Below are 18,842 nucleotides of genomic sequence, written 5' to 3'. Positions count from 1 at the left end.
AAGAGGTTGTTTCCCCTGGCTGGAGAGTCTAAAACTAAGGGGCATAGTCTCAGGATGAGGGGTCGGCCATTTAAGACTGAGATGAGGAGGAATTTCTCCATTCAGAGAGTTGTGAATCTTTGGAATTCTCTGCCCCAGAGGGCTGTGGGTGCTGAGTCATTGAGTATATTCAAGGCTGAGATCGATAGATTTTTGGACTGTAAGGGAATCAAGGGATATGGGGATTGGGCGGGAAAGTGGAGTTGAGGTCGAAGATCAGCCATGATCTTATTAAATGGTGGAGCAGGCTCGAGGGGCCGAATGGCCTTCTCCTGCTCCTATTTCTTGAGTTCTTAAAACATTTCAAATGTTATAATTTAAAACACAGGTTGGCTTTTGGTGCAATGGTTTTGATTTGTACCAGTGCTAAGGGTAGTTAGATCAGAAATTCAGAGAAAATCTTTGTGTGGAACAACGAACAAGGGTTTTTTGGTACAAAAATTTTGAACGAGCGATATTAAAAAAAAGACCTTGTTGTTGACAGTCTGTGTGTCCTTGGGGTGTCTGTGAGAACTGAGCTCTATCTTATCGGGAATGAATAGTCTGCGAAACAGTCTCAAAGTGTTGTATCAGGCACACGATTCCAATAGTTACAAACTAATTCTTTGCGTTGTTTATTGGAAAAAGTAAGGAGAAAGGAGAGAGAGAGAGAGAAAACGACGAACGAAGCAAGCTCAGCTGACGTCTCAGGGTTACCGGCGCGGTAACCCGGTACTGGGCAAGCAACTAAGAGGTCGTGAACTCAAATCCTACCATGGCAAGTTGAATTAACTAAATCTGGTAATTTATGGACTAGCTGTTATAAGAACATAAGAAATAGGAGCAGGAGTAGGCCAATCGGCCCCTCGAGCCTGCTCCGCCATTCAATAAGATCATGGCTGATCTGATCCTAACCTCAAATTTAAATTCATGTCCAATTTCCTGCCCGCTCCCCGTAACCCCTAATTCCCTTTACTTCTAGGAAACTGTCTATTTCTGTTTTAAATTTATTTAATGATGTAGCTTCCACAGCTTCCTGGGGCAGCAAATTCCACAGACCTACTACCCTCTGAGTGAAGAAGTTTCTCCTCATCTCAGTTTTGAAGGAGCAGCCCCTTATTCTAAGATTATGCCCCCTGGTTCTAGTTTCACCCATCTTTGGGAACATCCTTACCGCATCCACCCGATCAAGCCCCTTCACAATCTTATATGTTTCAATAAGATCGCCTCTCGTTCTTCTGAACTCCAATGAGTAGAGTCCCAATCTACTCAACCTCTCCTCATATGTCCGCCCCCTCATTCCCGGGATTAACCGAGTGAACCTTCTTTGTACTGCCTCGAGAGCAAGTATGTCTTTTCTTAAGTATGGACACCAAAACTGTATGCAGTATTCCAGGTGCGGTCTCACCAATACCTTATATAACTGCAGCAATACCTCCCTGTTAATGTCTTTCATGGTAGGGAACCTGCCAGCTCATCCCTATGACATGACAACAACAACAACTTGCATTTACATAGCACCTTTCACGTAGTAAAACGTCCCCAAGGTGCTTCACAGGAGCGTAATCAGACAAAATTTGACACCAAGCCACATAAGGAGATATTAGGACAGGTGACCAAAAGCTTGGTCAAAGAGGTAGGTTTTAAGGAGCGTCTTAAAAGAGGAGAGAGAGGCGGAGAGGTTTAGGGAGGGAATTCCAGAGCTTAGGGCCTGGGCAGCTGAAGGCACGGCCACCAATGGTGGAGCAGTTAAAATCGGGGGTATGCAAGAGGCAAGAATCGGAGGAGCACAGAGATCTCGGAGGGTTGGAGGGTTCACCTTGTCTAGAACAGTAGAAACAGAGGACACGGCCTGTGCTCGAAGGGGGGGTAAATTCAAAACTAATCTGCGGGAACAATATTTCAGTGAGCGAGTGGTCAATCTATGGAACAGGCTCCCTGGGGAGATGGTGGGAGCAGTTGGAATTGATTCCTTTAAATGCAAATGAAAATTACAATTTATGATACAGTATATGATTAAATTCAGACATGACATGTGGTAAGAACATATGCACATAAGAAATAGCAGCAGGAGTAGGCCATACCACCCCTCAAGCCTGCTCCGCCATTCAATAAGATCATGGCTGATCTTCAATCCCAACTCTATTTTCCCGCCCAATCCCCATATCCCTTGATTAACTGAGAGTCCAAAAATCTATCGATCTCAATCTTGAATATACTCAACACATAAGCATTCAGCCATCTGGGTAGAGAATTCCAAAGATTCGCAGCCCTCTGAGTGAAGAAATTCTTCTTCATCTCAGTCCTAAATGTCCGACCCCTTATCCTGTAACTATGTCCCCTGGTTCCAAACTCTCCAGCCAGGGGAAACAGCCTCTCAGCATCTACCCTGTCAAGCCCTCTCAGAATCATATATGTTTCAATGAGATCACCTCTCATTCTTCTAAACTCCAGAGAGTATAGGCCCATTCTACTCAATCTCTCCTCACAGGACAACCCTCTCATCCCAGGAATCAATCGAGTGAAACTTTGTTGCACCGCCTCTAAGGCAAGTATATCCTTCCTTAGATAAGGAGACCAAAACTGTACACAGTACTCCAGGTGTGGTTTCACCAAAGCCCTGTACAATTGTAGCAAGACTTCCTTACTCTTGTATTCTAACCCCCTTGCAATAAAGACCAACATACCATTTGCTTTCCTAATTGCTTGCTGTACTTGCATGTTAAATTTCTGTGTTTCTTGTACGAGGACACCCAAATCCCTCTGAACACCAACATTTCATAATCTCTCACCATTTAAAAAATATTCTGTTTTTCTATTCTTCCTACCAAAGTGAATAATCTCACATTTCCCCACATTATACTCCATCTGCCACCTCTTGCCCACTCACTCAACCTGTCTCTATCCCTTTGAAGACTCTTTGTGTCCTCCTCACAGCTTTCTTTCCCACCTAGCTTTGCATCGTCAGCAAACTTGGATACATTACACTCGGTCCCTTCATCTAAGTCATTAATAAATAGCTGAGGCCCAAGCACCAATCCTTGTGGTACCCCACTAGTTACAGCCTGCCAACCTGAGAATGACCCGTTTATCCCTACTCTCTGTTTTCTGTCCATTAGTGTAACAGGCTCGGGAGGACCAGGTGAGTTTGGACCTATGGTTCCCAAAGCTCTCCACCACTGGGGGTTTTCCTCACCTCATGTAAACTAATTGATGGAGATTAATTGTCATGATTAGCCAACAACTCCATCTTTTATCCAGCAATTCCAATTATTCCTGTGACTCCAATCCCTCACTATGGCTCTGGATTTCCTCAGACCTTCAGCCGCTGCCCCATCGCAATTACGACGGAAACCGTGTTTACGCCACGTTCGCGATGAAGTTACGGAGGGCCGGCGGCAGAAAGTCCAAAGATTTTCAGCGCCTGTCTGTTGCCGCCAAATGCCATCTGAATATATATACATGCTGATGGGATGAGGTGAGAGGAGGCTCGTGTGGAGTGTAAACTCCAGCATGAACCAGTTGGGCCGAATGGCCTGTTTCTGTGCTGTTCATTCTATGCAATTCTATGTAACTATCTCACCCACCACTTCCTCAGTGGAACCAGAGATGGGCAATAAATGTTTTTCTGGGGGACTCCGCGGCTCTTCCGCTGACGTTATGGGGGATTAGAGGGAAATCCCCTCGGAAATTCACCCACCCTGTTTTTATGGCCAATCTTGCTTTCAGTAATGAGTTGACTTATGATTATTAATGGATCAGGAATATTTATCTTATTCCACCATCTGGCTCTTCTTCCTAATTCTGTAAGGCTTATCTTCACCATCTAAGCATCAGCCGTGGCTCAGTGGATTAGCTCTCTCGCCTCTGAGTGAGAAGGTTGTGGATTTATGTCCGACTACTGAAAATCCAGGCTGACGCTCCCAGTGCAGTACTGAGGGAGTGCTGCACTGTCGGAGGGTCAGTACTGAGGGAGTGCTGCACTGTCGGAGGTGCTGTCTTTCGGATGGGACGTTAAACCGAGGCCCCGTCTGTCCTCTCAGTTGGACGTAAAAGATTTCATGGCACCACTTTGAAGAAGAGCAGGGGAGTTCTCCCCGGTGTCCTGGGGCCAATATTTATCCCTCAACCAACATCCCAAAAAAAAAACAGATTATCTGGTCATTTTCACATTACTGTTTGTGGGACTTTGCTGTTGAAAACTGGCTGCTGCGTTTCCTACATTACAACAATGACTACACTTTAGAAGTACTTCATTGGCTGTAAAGCACTTTGGGACGTCCTGAGGTCGTAAAAGGCGCTATATAAATGCACGTCTTTCTTTCTTTCGGTAAAAATCTTCTCCCGACGTATTTGACCTCCCTCTCATTCCCAGCTGTTCCCTGATATCCTTCAGGGAAGGGATTCTGCCATAAATATAAGATGGTCACTAATAAATCCAATAAAGAATTCAGGAGAAACTTCTTTACCCAGGGAGTGGTGAGAATGTGGAACTCACTACCACAAGGAGTGGTTGAGGCGATTAGTATGGATGCATTTAAGGGGAAGCTAGATAAGTACTCGAGGGAGAAAGGAATAGGAAGAGGAATAGGCCATTCAGCCCCTCGAGCCTGTTCCGCCATTCAATGAAATCAAGGCTGATCTGTATCCTAACTCCATCTACCCGCCTCTGCTCCATATCCCATAATACCCTCGGCTAGCAGGATGAGTTGATAGGGTGAGATGAAGTAAGGTGGGAGGAGACTTGTTTGGAGCATAAAAACACCAGCATAGGCCTGTTGGGCCAAATGGCCTGTTTCCGTGCTGTAAATTCTATGCAATTCTATGTAACTTCTCAAGACTCCAGGTGATATCTCGAACTGGCGACCGCCTGAGAAAATAGTTGCTCCGAGTAACCATTGTTGCATTACTGCAAGCAGCTGCCTGTCTCTTGCAAAACATATGGGGCGTCCTTGACTGACGTGTGTGTGTGCGTGCAGCTGCTAATCAGGAACATTCTTTCCATTGTGTAGCTCTTTTAGTGAAACGCCTGTTCAAAACAGAAATGATAATATTGGGCAGAAGTGAATTTTTGAGATTATGGCTGGTGCTGAGAAATGGAGCATTTTCTTTCTGCAGCAGGTGTGCTGTGTTCCCATCGGGGATATTCCACGCACAGCCTGGGTGAGGCTCTACCTCAAAGACGTGCCTTAACCCAACTTCAGAAGAAGGTCCTCTTCATCGCCAGTTCCCAATTTCTCACGCATTCAAGCGCCATCTTTTAAAAAAAAATTGGTTCTGGGGATGTGTGCGTCGCTGGCGAGGCCGGCATTTATTGCCCATCCCTAATTGCCCTTGAGAAGGTGGTGGTGAGCCGCCTTCTTGAACTGCTGCAGTCCGTGGGGTGAAGGTTCTCCCACAGTGCTGTTAGGAAGGGAGTTCCAGGATTATGACCCAGCGACGATGAAGGAACGGCGATATATTTCCAAGTCGGGATGGTATGTGACTTGGAGGGGAACGTGCGGGTGGTGTTGTTCCCATGCACCTTCTGCCCTTGCCCTTCCAGGTGGTAGAGGTCGCGGGTTTGGGAGCTGGAGGTGCACAGGGTAGACTTCCCCACTGTCCGCTCAGTACCCATCCCGCGTGATTTGGGGCGAGAGCTGGGAGCCCAGAGTCCAGGACGGTGTGGGTAACACAATGGAAGTACTGGCACTGTTCCTTAAAGCTGGACGTCCCGCTTCCTGTTGTCTGGTGTACGTATCATGTTACGAGAAGCCGGGAGCCCACTTTAAATGCCGCTGGTCAGCTGCTCGCCCCTTTGGGGCGGAGAATGGCGGCTGCCCGGTGGGGGATGGGGACAAAGATCCAAGAGAAGACTGCCAGCAGCAAGGTGGGTCCAGAACGTTGCCAGGGTTTTGCGTTTGAGTGGAGGTGGTGGGGGGGAATGCATGAACCCGGGCCAGCTGAGACCTAAACTTTCCTCGAGGAGCAGTAGAGCACGTAGCCCCGGTGAGGAAATACTTTCATTAAACAGTGGAGAGCCTTGCTGGTTTCTTGGTTGATTCCCCTGGCGGGGATGGGGAGGGGCAGGGCGCGGTGACCCCTCCTCTTGCCCCCTCCTCCCCGCTCGGGAGTGGGTTCAAATGTTATCGAAGGCCCCCGTGTACGCCAATTTGCACTTACTGATGAGCCCCATGTCTAGCGGCGTTAAAATGGGGAGCAGGCGGGAACGGAGCGAGGAATTGGAGACGCTCCATTTTAACTTCTCCCCCCTGCCCCTTTCCCACCGATCGGGGAGGGTTCAACCTCCCCCTGAAGACTTCCTCCTCTACCAGCTGCACCGTCCCATGAGATGTTCTCCGCTCTGCCCTCTCTTACACCGGCGCAATGGCAAACCCACACTCACGCAATACGCACCCTTCACCTTGCCAGGAGACCTTTGAGTGGTGGGGGAGCAGGGCCATTTTGCACGTCCTTGCACACTTCTTTTGGGAAGCAGAGTGGCCGATCGCAGAGCTAGAGAAGGCCAGCTGATCACTGAGTGAAGCCCAGGGTCAAAGAGAGGGTTTAGAAACAGGAAGTGGGCCACGCACCAGACCTCAAGGACTTGACACAATTGGCTGAACTGAACTGACCCTGGGGATTGTGAGCTGCTACTTGATGTCAAGGCCATGGAGAGGATGCAGAGGAGATTTACCAGAATGGTACCAGGGATGTGGGACTTCAGTTATGTGGAGAGACTGGAGAAGCTGGGGTTGTTCTCCTTAGAGCAGAGAAGGTTAAGGGGAGATTTGATAGAGGTGTTCAAAATCATGAGGGGTTTTGATAGAGAAAATAAGGAGAAACTGTTTCCAGTGGCAGGAGGGTCGGTAACCAGAGGACACAGATTTAAGGTAATCGGCAAAAGAACCAGAGATGAGATGAGGATAGTTTTTTTACACAGCGAGTTGTGATGATCTGGAATGCGCTGCCTGAAAGGGCGGTGGAAGCAGATTCAATAGTAACTTTCAAAAAGGAATTAGATAAATACTTGAAAGGGAGAAATTTGTTATGGGAAAAGAGCTGAGGGAGTGGGACTAATTGGATATCTCTTTCAAAGAGGCATGATGGGCTGAATGGCCTCCACCTGTAAGATTCTATGCTTCCATTGGACGGTGGGAAGCAGATGTTGCAGCTGCTTCCTGGCTATTAGAATCTTCTTTCTCCACCATCTCCCTGAGGACATGGGGGCAATTCCCAAAGAGATGTCCCTGCTCGTCACAGGATTGTGTTGCCTATTTCAACCCAGCTGTCTTCAATGGTAAGAGATTGAAAAGGCAATTTTTAAAATTTATATTTGTTCTTAGTATGTGGGCAACACTAGCAAGCAAGCCACTATTTATTGCCTATCCCGAGCCGACCTGAGGGTATTAAGAGTCAACCTTATAGAGTGTGACTAAAGTCACCTGTAGGCCAGGCCAGGTCAGGGCGGCCGGTACCCTTCCCTGAAGGACATTAGTGAACTAGTTGGGTTTGTACCCAAGCTTTCATGGTCACGCTATCCGGTGGCCAGTCCACAAATCGGAAGATTAATTTGAATTTCAATGTGCAAAATTCAACTTCACCCCTTCCCTTGGTGGGATTATGAATTTATGACCTCTGGGTTGCTGGTCCAATCCCAGAACCACGAAAGAAAGACTTGTATTTTTATAACGCCTTTCACGTTCTCAGGACATCCTAAAGCGCTTTACAGCCAATGAAGCACTTTTGAAGTGTAGTCACCATTGTAATGTAGGAAACGTGGCAGCCAATTTTGCACACAGCAAGATCCCACAAACAGCAATGTGATAATAATCAGATCATCTGTTTTTGGTGGTGTTGGTTGAGGGATAAATGTTGACCAGGACAACGGCCTTGCTCTTCCAATAGTGCCATGGGATATATCATACCCACCTGAGGGGGCAGACGGGGCCTTGGTTTACTGTCTCATCCAAAAGACGGCACCTACGACCGTGCAGCGCTCCCCTGGGATTGTCAGCCTGGATTATGGGCTCAAATCTCCAGAGTGGGACTCGAACCCACGACCTTCTGACTGAGAGGCGAGAGAGTGATACCCGCTGAGCCAAGTGTTACTTACTGTACCCAAACCATAAAAATATCCTCAATGATCCAAAGCAAAGAAATTGCTGCTGAATCAAAAGCTCCCACTGGTAAAGTCCTTCCAATGGAAGGCGTTTTGCTGCAGCTGTTAAAGACGGCCGCAGCACTGACCTAGGGCAACTGGAGAAAGGAGCAGACTCTTTGTTACCCAATTGGATTAATCTTGACTGTAGGTGAAACAGCCTTTTTGTCCTCATCTTCCAATATTTTTTACAACTAATAAATAAAAGCGTTCAAAGTAAATGAAAAAAAAAGCACCATTTTTTTTTTAACGCTCCTGTGATTGTTTTGTCACCCTGGGTGTTTGCTCGCGGCAGTGTCCAGGAGATTAATCTTCAGTTCCTGGAGACTCCAGGCCAATCCTGGAGGGTTGGCGACCCCTACATCTCCTCTACACTTGCCTTTGAAGTGTTCACACAGGGGGCATGGGTTGTAATTTGAATGCCTCTGTGGCAAAGACTCTCAGCCAGGTTACGGTAATGCTGATCGGCAGAGAACTCTCAGCTGCGCCGAGCTCCCCTTTAGACCCACCGCAGCATCATAAAGTGAAACAGATGTCCTTCTAACCTTGCAGATTTCCCCAAAGCCCCGCAAACAACAGAATCTGTTTTTGCAAGGACTACCCGAGAGCCAGGAGACCTTCTGTAGGCGGAGGCAATAAGACTCCGTGAACTTGCAGTTGGCATGACGTGCCACTTGCAACATCGTGATGACTGGTTGTACCACGCCAACTCTGGGTTTGGCTTCTACCTTCGATGGAAACTTATACTGAGGAAACTAGGCTTTGTGGCTAAGTACCGACTGCCCAGTCACCTCCTCTTGAGGCCTTTGTGGCATAACAACATAAGGAAGCATAGAAAATAGAAAAGGCTATTCAGTATATCAAGCCCATTCCCTCCACAAGGACATGTGCAATCGATTGTATCTTGGACTTATCCCAACCCAGTTCCTCCAGTGGAAAGGTTTGACAAAGTTTCTTTATGCTCCCCGCGGACACACTGAATAAAAATCCAGGACGTTTAGCCAACCCTACCTCCTATGTTATACTTCCTTGACCAATCCTCTTCCTGGACATAACATTTCAATCGCCTCATAATCTCAGGAAACATTATGCTCCACATGGCATTCATCACTCTCTCTCTCTCTCTCTCTCTCTTTCTAACCTTCTTTCCTGTTCCTCACCACATATTGATCCTTCTCTTCTTTTTAAAATCAACACAACATGACTTTACTTTGGGACTGTTCAAATGGATTGCGATGGTCTTGTTCAGTCCCGTCCATTTCTATGTAGCTGCCTCAGCCTTGATTCTCTTCCAACATCCACTACTCTGGTGTCAGCCTTGGTTCAGTGGGTCTCACTCTCACCACTGAGTCATGAGGATTGTGGGTTCAAGCTCCACTCCAGAGACGTTAGCACATAAATCCAGGCCGACACTCCCGGTGCAGTACTGAGGGAGTGCTGCACTGTCGGCGGTGCCGTCTTTCAGATGAGATGTTAAGCCGAAGCTTCGTCCGCCCTCTCAGGTGGGTGGAGAAGATTCCACGGCACTATTTTGAAGAAGAGCAGGGGAGTTCTCCCCGGTGCCCTGGGCCAATGTTTATCCCTCAACCAACATCACTAAAGACAGATTAACTGGTCATTGCTGTGCTCAAATTGGCTGCCATGTTTCCGAACAGTGACTACACTTCAAAAGCACTTCATTGGTTATAAAGCGCTTTGGGATATCATGAAAGGCAGGATATAAATGTAAGGCTTACTTTCCATATAGGTCAAGCCAGGCCAGACCCGGTAAGGATGGCAGGTTTCCTTCTGTAAAGGGTATTACTGGATGAGTAATCTAGAGGTTTGGAGGAGAAAGTGAACCAGTTGGGTTTGTATGACAATCTGATAGCTACATGGTACTGATACCATCCTTTTCATAGCCAGATTTTTTAAACTCTTAATTTGTCACAATGGGATTTAAACTCATGCTCTTTGGATTAATTAGCCCAATGCCTCTGGATTACTAGCCCAATAACATAACTGCTACACTACTTCCCCATTCCCACCCTGGTTTCTCTGCGATTTGAACCTGCCACCAAACTGAACTTGCAAGGATCAATTTTTTTGGAAATTCCCTTGAAGAAACTTGACAATTTCAGTTGGACAGGCCCCCACCCCTCCACCTTCAAAGTTAACCTCGTTTCCAAAGAAAATAAACCCAATTTCTGAGAGAGGTTCAGAAACAACTGACGTGAAAGGCCTGCCAAACCATTTTTTAATTTGTTTATTTTTCCACAGGCAGTCCCACTGTAAGACAGATCTTTCCTTATTGAGAGGGAGAAAGACTTGGGAACAGTGTGAATTCGTTAATTGAATTCGCGCAGATGGAGCTCGCAGAGATAACGGAGAGCGTAGGGTGAGTGATACAAGGACTGCACACCAATATCCCAATTGTTGTGTCCTTGCAACTTTGCAGATAAGAATTGGCAGCTCCTTATCATTTTTCTTCAGCTACAGAGCGCTGTGTTTTGGTCAGCACTCCCTCACCTATGCATTGAGATAAGCCAACGAGGGATACAATAGTTGGTATAGGGAAGCGTAGGGAACTGGATGAGTAATCTTTAGGTCGGGACTAATAACCCATAGACCGTGAGTTCAAATCCCAACACGGTAGCTCTAGAATTTGAACTCAGTTTTAAAAAATCTGGAAATAAAAAAACGGTCTCAGTAAAAGTGACCATGAAGCAGTCGGACTGTCGTAAAAAACCCAACTGGTTCATTAATGTCCTTTAGGGAAGGAAGCCAGCCGTCCTCTCCTGGTCTGGGCCTATATGTGACTCCAGTCCGACGCCAACATGGTAGAATCTTAACTGCCCTCTGTACTCAGTTGTGTCAAACATTGGACAACCTGGGATGGACAATAAATGCTGACCTTGCCAGCGACGCCCACATCCTGAATGAATACATTAAAATAAAATGTACTAAACGTGTAATATTCCGATTTCCTCTGGAGCTGTCTTTGTTTGAGGCATCGAGCTCATGAGAATGGTTCATGCGACTTTACCAACATTTCCCTACAGCGACGAGTTACCGATCTCCGTTAGACTCTTCGGGGTTGGGGGTAGGGGGGGGGGAAGAGGACAATGAAGAGGATAGGGCTGGGGGTGGGGGGAGGGCAACCATCACAAGAGGAACCGTGAGGTGACCTGGTGCCCACCTCTTACTGGGCAGTACCGTGAGGAGCCTGAGAGTTACATACCTGACCTTCACCACCCCCCCACCACCTTCACCCAACCCCTGTCATCCTGACCCTGGGGAAGAGGTGTTGCGCCTGCTAATTGAACTATCTGTGCAGTGACCTTAAAGAGAGGAAGAAAATAATCAAATATAGGATTGGGTAAACGTACATATTTGAAAGTTTTGCTCTCAATTTCTTCTATAACCTCCTCCAGCCCGGTAACCGTCGGAGAACTCTTTGTTTCTCCAACACTGGGCCTCTCGCACATCCCCGATTTCCTTCGCCCCACCATTGGCGGCCGTGCCTTCAGCTGCCTAGGCCCTGAGCTCTGGAATTCCCTCCAACGCCTCTCTCTCTCTCCTCCTTTAAGACGCTCCTTAAAACCTACCTCTTTGAACAAGCTTTTGGTCACCTGTCCTAATATCCCCTTATGTGGCTCGGTGTCAAATTTTGTCTGATAATCGCTCCTGTGAAGCACCTCGGGGACGTGTTACTGCATTAAAGGCGCTATATAAATGCAAGTTGTTGGTTTTCTTGTCTGGTTTCAATGTCACAAAAAAACAAAATGCCACGCCCAACATGCCAGTTAAACTTGTCTGATGAGGTGCGTCTGGATCTGATCCAGGTGGGAGTCAAGTTTGTAAACACCATTCGGCGTGGAGTTTTATTGTCTAAGATTTAATCGTATCTTTGGAGGCAGAGGGCAGTTAGGGCTGGTCTGAGATCCCTCCAGGCACCTGAAGAGCAGCTCCATCAGAAGGTTGTTATTGTAACTGGAAGCGACATAGGGTCCAACATGGTAATGTAGCACTGCCCTCTGTTGGACACTGCGTACATAACAGTGAAAGGAATCAGATGTGTTTATGCAGATTGCGGGGGGGGGGGGAAGTGAGGGGAGGGAGGGGCTCATTTCCGATCAATTACCAGAGTTTAGTTTGAATGTCAATTCTTACTCTCACCTTGAAATATTACACAATACCCTTAACTCACGCTTACTGCCGATATCAGTGTTGAATCCCGGTGAGGGTGATGACACCTCGGGGAGTGCAGCCAGGAGCAAATCCACGGCACCGTGGGAGACTCGGCTGCACGGTGGTGGGGGGGGCGGAAGAAAGTGTAGAAATTGTTATAGGGGAGTCAATGGTCAAGGGGTTTCTGCAACCGCCGATGTGAGTCCCGCATGGTGTGTTACCTCCCTGGTGCCAGGGTAAAGGACATCCCTGAGAGGGTGCGGAACATTTTGAGGGGGGAAGGGGAACAGACGGAAGTCGTGGACCATGTGGGAACCAATGACCTAGGAGGGAAAAGGGTCGAGGTCCCGCAGTCAGAGTATCAGGAGCTCGGGAGGAAATTAAAAAGTAGGACCTCAAAGGTAGTAATCTCTGGATTACTCTCAGTGCCATGCACTAGTGAGCATAGGAGTAATAGGATAAGACAGGTTAATGCGTGGCTGGAGCAATGGTGCAGGGGGGAGGGGTTCAGATTCCTGGGGCATTGGGACCAGTTCTGAGGCAGGAGGGATCTGTTCAAGATGGACGGGTTTGCACCTCAACAGAGCATGGGACCAATGTCCTCGTGGGGAGGTTAACTACTGCTGTGAGGGAGGGTTTAAACTAATTTGGCAGGGGGATGGGCACCAGGTTGAAGCATTAGAAAGGAGAAACAAGGTGTACAGAGGACTGGGAGGGATAAATAGCACTAGAGGAAGGAATAGTTCAGAAAAAGAAGGGATCAGACAGGGGACAAATGCGAGGCAGTCTAAGATGAGTTTGGAGTGCATGTGCGTAAATGCACGTAGCCTGGTAAATAAGGTTGATGAGCTGCAGGCTCAAGTTGCAACATGGGACTATGATATAGTGACAATAACAGAGACCTGGCTCAAAGAAGGGGAGGATTGGGTATTTAATATTCCTGGCTACAGGGTATTCAGGAAAGATAGGGAAAGAAAGAAAGGAGGGGGGTGGCAGTATTGATCAAAGAAACTATTATAGCACTGGAAAGGGATGATGCAGTTGAGGGTCAAAGACAGAATCTATTTGGTTAGAATTAAAGAAAAATAGAGGAGATATTACTCTACTGGGTGTATACTATAGACCACCAAATAGTGGGAAGAAGATAGAGGAGCAAAATACCAGGCAAATTACAGAAAGATGCATGAACTATAGAGCAGTGATAATGGGGGACTTCAATTATCCCAATATAGACTGGGATAGTAACAGTGTAAAGGGCAAAGAGGGGGAGGAATTCCTGAAATGTGTTCAAGAGAACTTTCTTGATCAGTGTGTATCCAACCCAACCAGGAAGGAAGCAGTGCTGGATCTCGTTTTGGTGAAAGAAGTGTGGCAGGTGGAGCATGTTTCAGTGGGGGAGCATTTAGGAAACAGTGATCATAATATCATTCGGTTTAGAATAGTTATGGAAAAGGACAAGGAACAATCAAACATAAAAATACTCAACTGGAGGAGGATAGATTTCAGTGAGTTAAAATGGGATCTTACCCAGGTGGATTGAAATCAAAAATTGACAGGCAAAACAGTAATTGAACAATGGGAGGCCTTCAAGGAGGAGATGGTTTGGGTACAGGGTAGACACATCCCTACGAGGGGGAAAGGAAGGGCATCCAAAGCTGGAGCTCCCTGGATGACTAAAGATATAGAGATTAAAATGAAACGAAAAGGAGGCTTATGACGAATGTAAGGTTCAAAATACAGGAGAGAACCAGGCCGAATACGGAAAGTACAGAGGAGATCTCCAAAAGGGGATGAGCGAGGCAAAGAGAGAGTATGAGACTAGATTAGTGGCTAACATAAAAGGGAACCCTAAATTCTTTTATAAACACATAAATAGTTTATATGGCAGAGGCAGAGGGCATGGCTGAAGCACTAAATGAATATTTTACATTGGTCTTCACTAGAGAAGAGGATGCTGCCATTGTAGCAGTAAAGGAGGAGGTAATGGCGATATTGGATAGGATAAAAATAGATAAAGAGGAGGTACTTAAAAGACTGTCAGTACTCAAAGTAGAAAAGTCACCCGGTCCAGATGAGATGCATCCGAGGTTACTGAGGGAAGTAAGGGTGGAAATTGCGGAGACTCTGGCCACAATCTTCCAATCCTGCTTAGCTATGGGGACGGTGACGGAGGACTGGAGGATTGTAAATGACACACCCCTGTTCAAAAAAGGGGAGAGGGATAAACCCGGCAATTACAGGCCAATCAGTCTAACGTTCATAGTGGGGAAACTTAGAGACAATAATCTGGGATAAAATTAATTGGCATTTGGAAAAGTATGGGCTAATAAATGAAAGTCAGCACGGATTTGTTAAAGAAAATCGTGTTTGATTGAATACTTTCATGAAGTAACGGAGACGGTTGATGAGGGTAGTGCGGTTGATGGTTTTTTTTATTCGTTCATGGGATGTGGGCGTCGCTGGCGAGGCCAGAATTTATTGCCTATCCCTAATTGTCCTTGAGAAGGTGGTGGTGAGCCGCATTCTTGAACCGCTGCAGTCCGTGTGGTGAAGGTTCTCCCACAGTGCTGTTAGGAAGGGAGTTCCAGGATTTTGACCCAGTGACGATGAAGGAACGGCCGATATATTTCCAAGTCGGGATGGTGTGTGACTTGGAGGGGAACGTGCAGGTGGTGTTGTTCCCATGTGCCCGCTGCTCTTGTCCTTCTAGGTGGTAGAGGTCGCGGGTTTGGGAGGTGCTGTCGAAGAAGCCTTGGCGAGTTGCTGCAGTGCATCCTGTGGATGGTACACACTGCAGCCACTGTGCGCCGGTGGTGAAGGGAGTGAATGTTTAGGGTGGTGGATGGGGTGCCAATCAAATGGGCTGCTTTGTCCTGGATGGTGTTGAGCTTCTTGAGTGTTGGAGCTGCACTCATCCAGGCAAGTGGAGAGTATTCCATCACACTCCTGACTTGTGCCTTGTAGATGGTGGAAAGGCTTTGGGGAGTCAGGAGGTGAGTCACTCGCCGCAGAATACCCAGCCTCTGACCTGCTCTTGTAGCCACAGTATTTATATGGCTGGTCTAGTTAAGTTTCTGGTCACTGGTGACCCCCAGGATGTTGATGGTGGGGGATTTGGCGATGGTAATGCCGTTGAATGTCAAGGGGAGGTGGTTAGACTCTCTCTTGTTGGAGATGGTCATTGCCTGGCACTTGTCTGGCACGAATGTTACTTGCCACTTATCAGCCCAAGCCTGGATGTTGTCCAGGTCTTGCTGAATGCGGGCATGGACTGCTTCATTATTTGAGGGGTTTCCAATGGAACTGAACACTGTGCAATCATCAGCGAACATCCCCGTTTCTGACCTTATGATGGAGGGAAAGTCATTGATGAAGCAGCTGAAGATGGTTGGGCCGAGGACACTGCCCTGAGGAACTCCTGCAGCAATGCCCTGGGGCTGAGATGATTGGCCTCCAACAACCACTGCCATCTTCCTTTGCGCTACTCCAGCCACTGGAGAGTTTTCCCCCTGATTCCCATTGACTTCAATTTTACTCGGGCTCCTTGGTGCCACACTCGGTCAAATGCTGCCTTGATGTCGAGGGCAGTCACTCTCACCTCACCTCTGGAATTCAGCTCTTTTGTCCATGTTTGGACCAAGGCTGTAATGAGGTCTGGAGCCGAGTGGTCCTGACGGAACCCAAACTGAGCATCGGTGAGGAGATTATTGGTGAGTAAGTGCCGCTTGATAGCACTGTCGACGACACCTTCCATCACTTTGCTGATGATTGAGAGTAGGCTGATGGGGCGGTAATTGGCCGGATTGGATTTGTCCTGCTTTTGTGGACAGGACATACCTGGGCAATTTTCCACATTGTCGGGTAGATGCCAGTGTTGTAGCTGTACTGGAACAGTTTGGCTAGAGGTGCAGCTCGTTCTGGAGCAGAAGTCTTCAGCACTGCAGCCGGGATGTTGTGTATATGGACTTTCAAAAGGCATTTGATAAAGTACCACATAATGGACTTGTTAGCAAAATTAAAGCCCATGGGATTAAAGGGACAGTAGCAGCGTGGATACAAAATTGTCTGAGGGACAGAAGCAGAGAGTTGTAGTGAATGGTTGTTTTTCAGACAAGAGGGAAGTGTACAGTACTGTTCCCCAGGGGTCAGTATTAGGACCACTGCTCTTTTTGATGTATATTAATGATCTGGACTTAAGCATAGAGCGAATAGTTTCAAAGTTTGCAGATGATCCGAAACTCGGAAATGTAATAAACAATGTGGAGAATAGTAACAGAGTTTAGGAGGACATAGACAGACTGGTGAAAAAGGCAGATACATGGCAGATGAAATTTAATAGAGAGAAGTGTGAAGTGATATATTTTGGTAGGAAGAATGAGGAGAGGCAATATAAACTAAATGGTACAATTTTAAAGGGGGTACAGGAACAGTGGCTGTGTGTGTGCACAAATCTTTGATGATGGCAGGACAAGTTGAGAAGGCTGTTAAAAAAGCATATGGGATCCTGGGCTTTATTAATAGAGGCACAGAGTACAAATGCAAGGAAGTTATGCTAAACCTTTATAAAACACTGGTTAGGCCTCAGCTGGAGTATTGTGTTCAATTCTGGGCACCGCACTTTAGGAAGGATGTCAAGGCCTTAGAGAGGGTGCAGAGGAGATTTACTAGAATGAGGGACTTCAGTTATGTGGAGAGACTGGAGAAGCTGGGATTGTTCTCCTTAGAACAGAGAAAGTTAAGAGGAGATTCAATAGAGGTGTTCAAAATCATGAACGGTTTTGATAAAGTAAATAAGGAGAAACTGTTTCCAGTGGCAGAAGTGCCAGTAACCAGAGGACACAGATTTAAGGTGATCGTCAAAAGAACCAGAGGCGACATGAGGAAACATTTTTTAATGTAGTGAGTTGTTATGATCTGGAATGAGCTGCCTGAAAGGGCGGTGGAAGCAGATTCAATAATAACTTTCAAAAGGGAATTGGATAAATACTTGAAGGGGAAAAATTTGCCGGGCTATGGGGAAAGAGCAGAGGGAGTGGGACTAATTGGATAGCTCTTTCAAAGAGCTGGCACAGGCACGATGGGCCGAATGGCCCCCTTCTGTGCTGTATCATAGCAGTTTACTATGATACTATAAATATCAAGGACAGTGCTCGTCACTTTGACCAAACTGTGTGATGCATGTCTTGGCTAGGAGATTAACAAAAGGAAGAGTGGGTTATTTCAATATTGGGGTGGTTTATTGTGTAGGGAAGAGTGAAAAGTGAAGGGGGCAGAGGGAAGAGGGGAATCATTAGTGCTTCATGACTAATGTGGGGCTTCAGCGTTAATGAAGCGTTAATGAATTTTTGTCCATGCTCTTGAAATTACTCCCAGGAGTAATTTGGTTTATTGCACGGTAACACATAGATCCTGTGTTAATGGATTTTGGACTTGTTAAGAACTTCTTAAACCCTAATTAAAGGTGTTTATGGAACCGTGCCTTCTGGCTCACATTGTGCCAATGTTTTAAGGCAACAGGGAGAATTGGCAGAAGGGAAACTCAACTACTTCAGTCCACACAGCCGTGTACCGAGTCTCGCAATGCTGGGAGACGAAGAAGAGGAGGAGGAATTGCACAGATCGACCAGGGAAATCGAAGGCCGTAGGAGGAGGACAACCAGAATCCGATAGCGCCAACGTAATGCGCACGGAAAATGGCACAGCTACCACGCTCTCACTGTAGAGCAGTGAGTCAGCACTGGCTCAGTGGCCTCACTCTCAACTCTGAGTCAGAAGGTTCAAAGTCCCACTCCAGAGACTTGAGCACATGATCCAGGCTGATGCTCTAGTGCAGTACTGAGGGAGTGCTGCACTGTCGGAGGTGCCGCCTTTCAGATGAGACTTTGACCCGAGGCCCAGTCCGCCCTCTCAGGTGGACGTAAAAGATCCCACGGCCACTATTTGAAGAAGAGCAGGGGAGTTCTCCTCAATGTCCTATCCCTCAACCAACATCACTAATGTAATCTCCTCTCCTAACTTATCTTGTTTGCTCAGAACTACATGCAGTGAAGATGTGAGATCAGGTCTTCAGGTCAAAGAATAGAGAGAAAAAGAACTTGCATTTATGTGACATCTTTCAGGACATTCAAAGCGCTTTTGAAGTGTAGTCACTGTTGTAATGTAGGAAACGTGGCAGCCAATTTTTGCACAGCAAGATCCCACAAACAGCAATGAGATAAATGACCAGATCTTCTGTTTTTTTTGCGATGTTGCTGGAGGGATTGGCCAGGACACCAGGGCGAACTCCTCTGCTCTTCTTCAAAATAGTGTCATGGGATCTTTTATGTCCACTTGAGAGGGCAGACGGGGCCTCTGTTTAACGTCTCATCCGAAAGTCAGCACCTCCAACAGTGTAGCACTCCCTCAGTACTGCACTGGTGTGTCAATCTGGATTATGTGCTCAAGTCTTTGGAGTGGGACTTGACACAGTAATATCAGGGGTTGATCTCCCCCTCCTGTACTGCCAGCTCCTTAA

At 46.9% G+C, this 18,842-nt stretch overlaps 1 long non-coding RNA gene across 1 annotated transcript in view; it reads left to right on the top strand.

Annotated features, from left to right (window-relative positions):
* Positions 1-678: 678 nt before the first annotated feature.
* LOC137322653 (uncharacterized) overlaps positions 679-18,842 on the top strand; it is an 82,045-nt gene continuing 63,881 nt past the window's right edge. Inside the window, exons 1-2 of the long non-coding RNA XR_010963207.1 lie at positions 679-800; positions 10,422-10,535. This is a non-coding gene — a long non-coding RNA (uncharacterized lncRNA). The remainder of the gene's footprint in view (positions 801-10,421; positions 10,536-18,842) is intronic.

The sequence above is a fragment of the Heptranchias perlo genome, chromosome 1, assembly GCF_035084215.1.
Source record: "Heptranchias perlo isolate sHepPer1 chromosome 1, sHepPer1.hap1, whole genome shotgun sequence".
NCBI lineage: Eukaryota > Metazoa > Chordata > Chondrichthyes > Hexanchiformes > Hexanchidae > Heptranchias > Heptranchias perlo.
The sequence above is the reverse complement of the archived record's forward strand: the minus strand, read 5'-3'. Positions and strand labels throughout refer to the sequence as shown.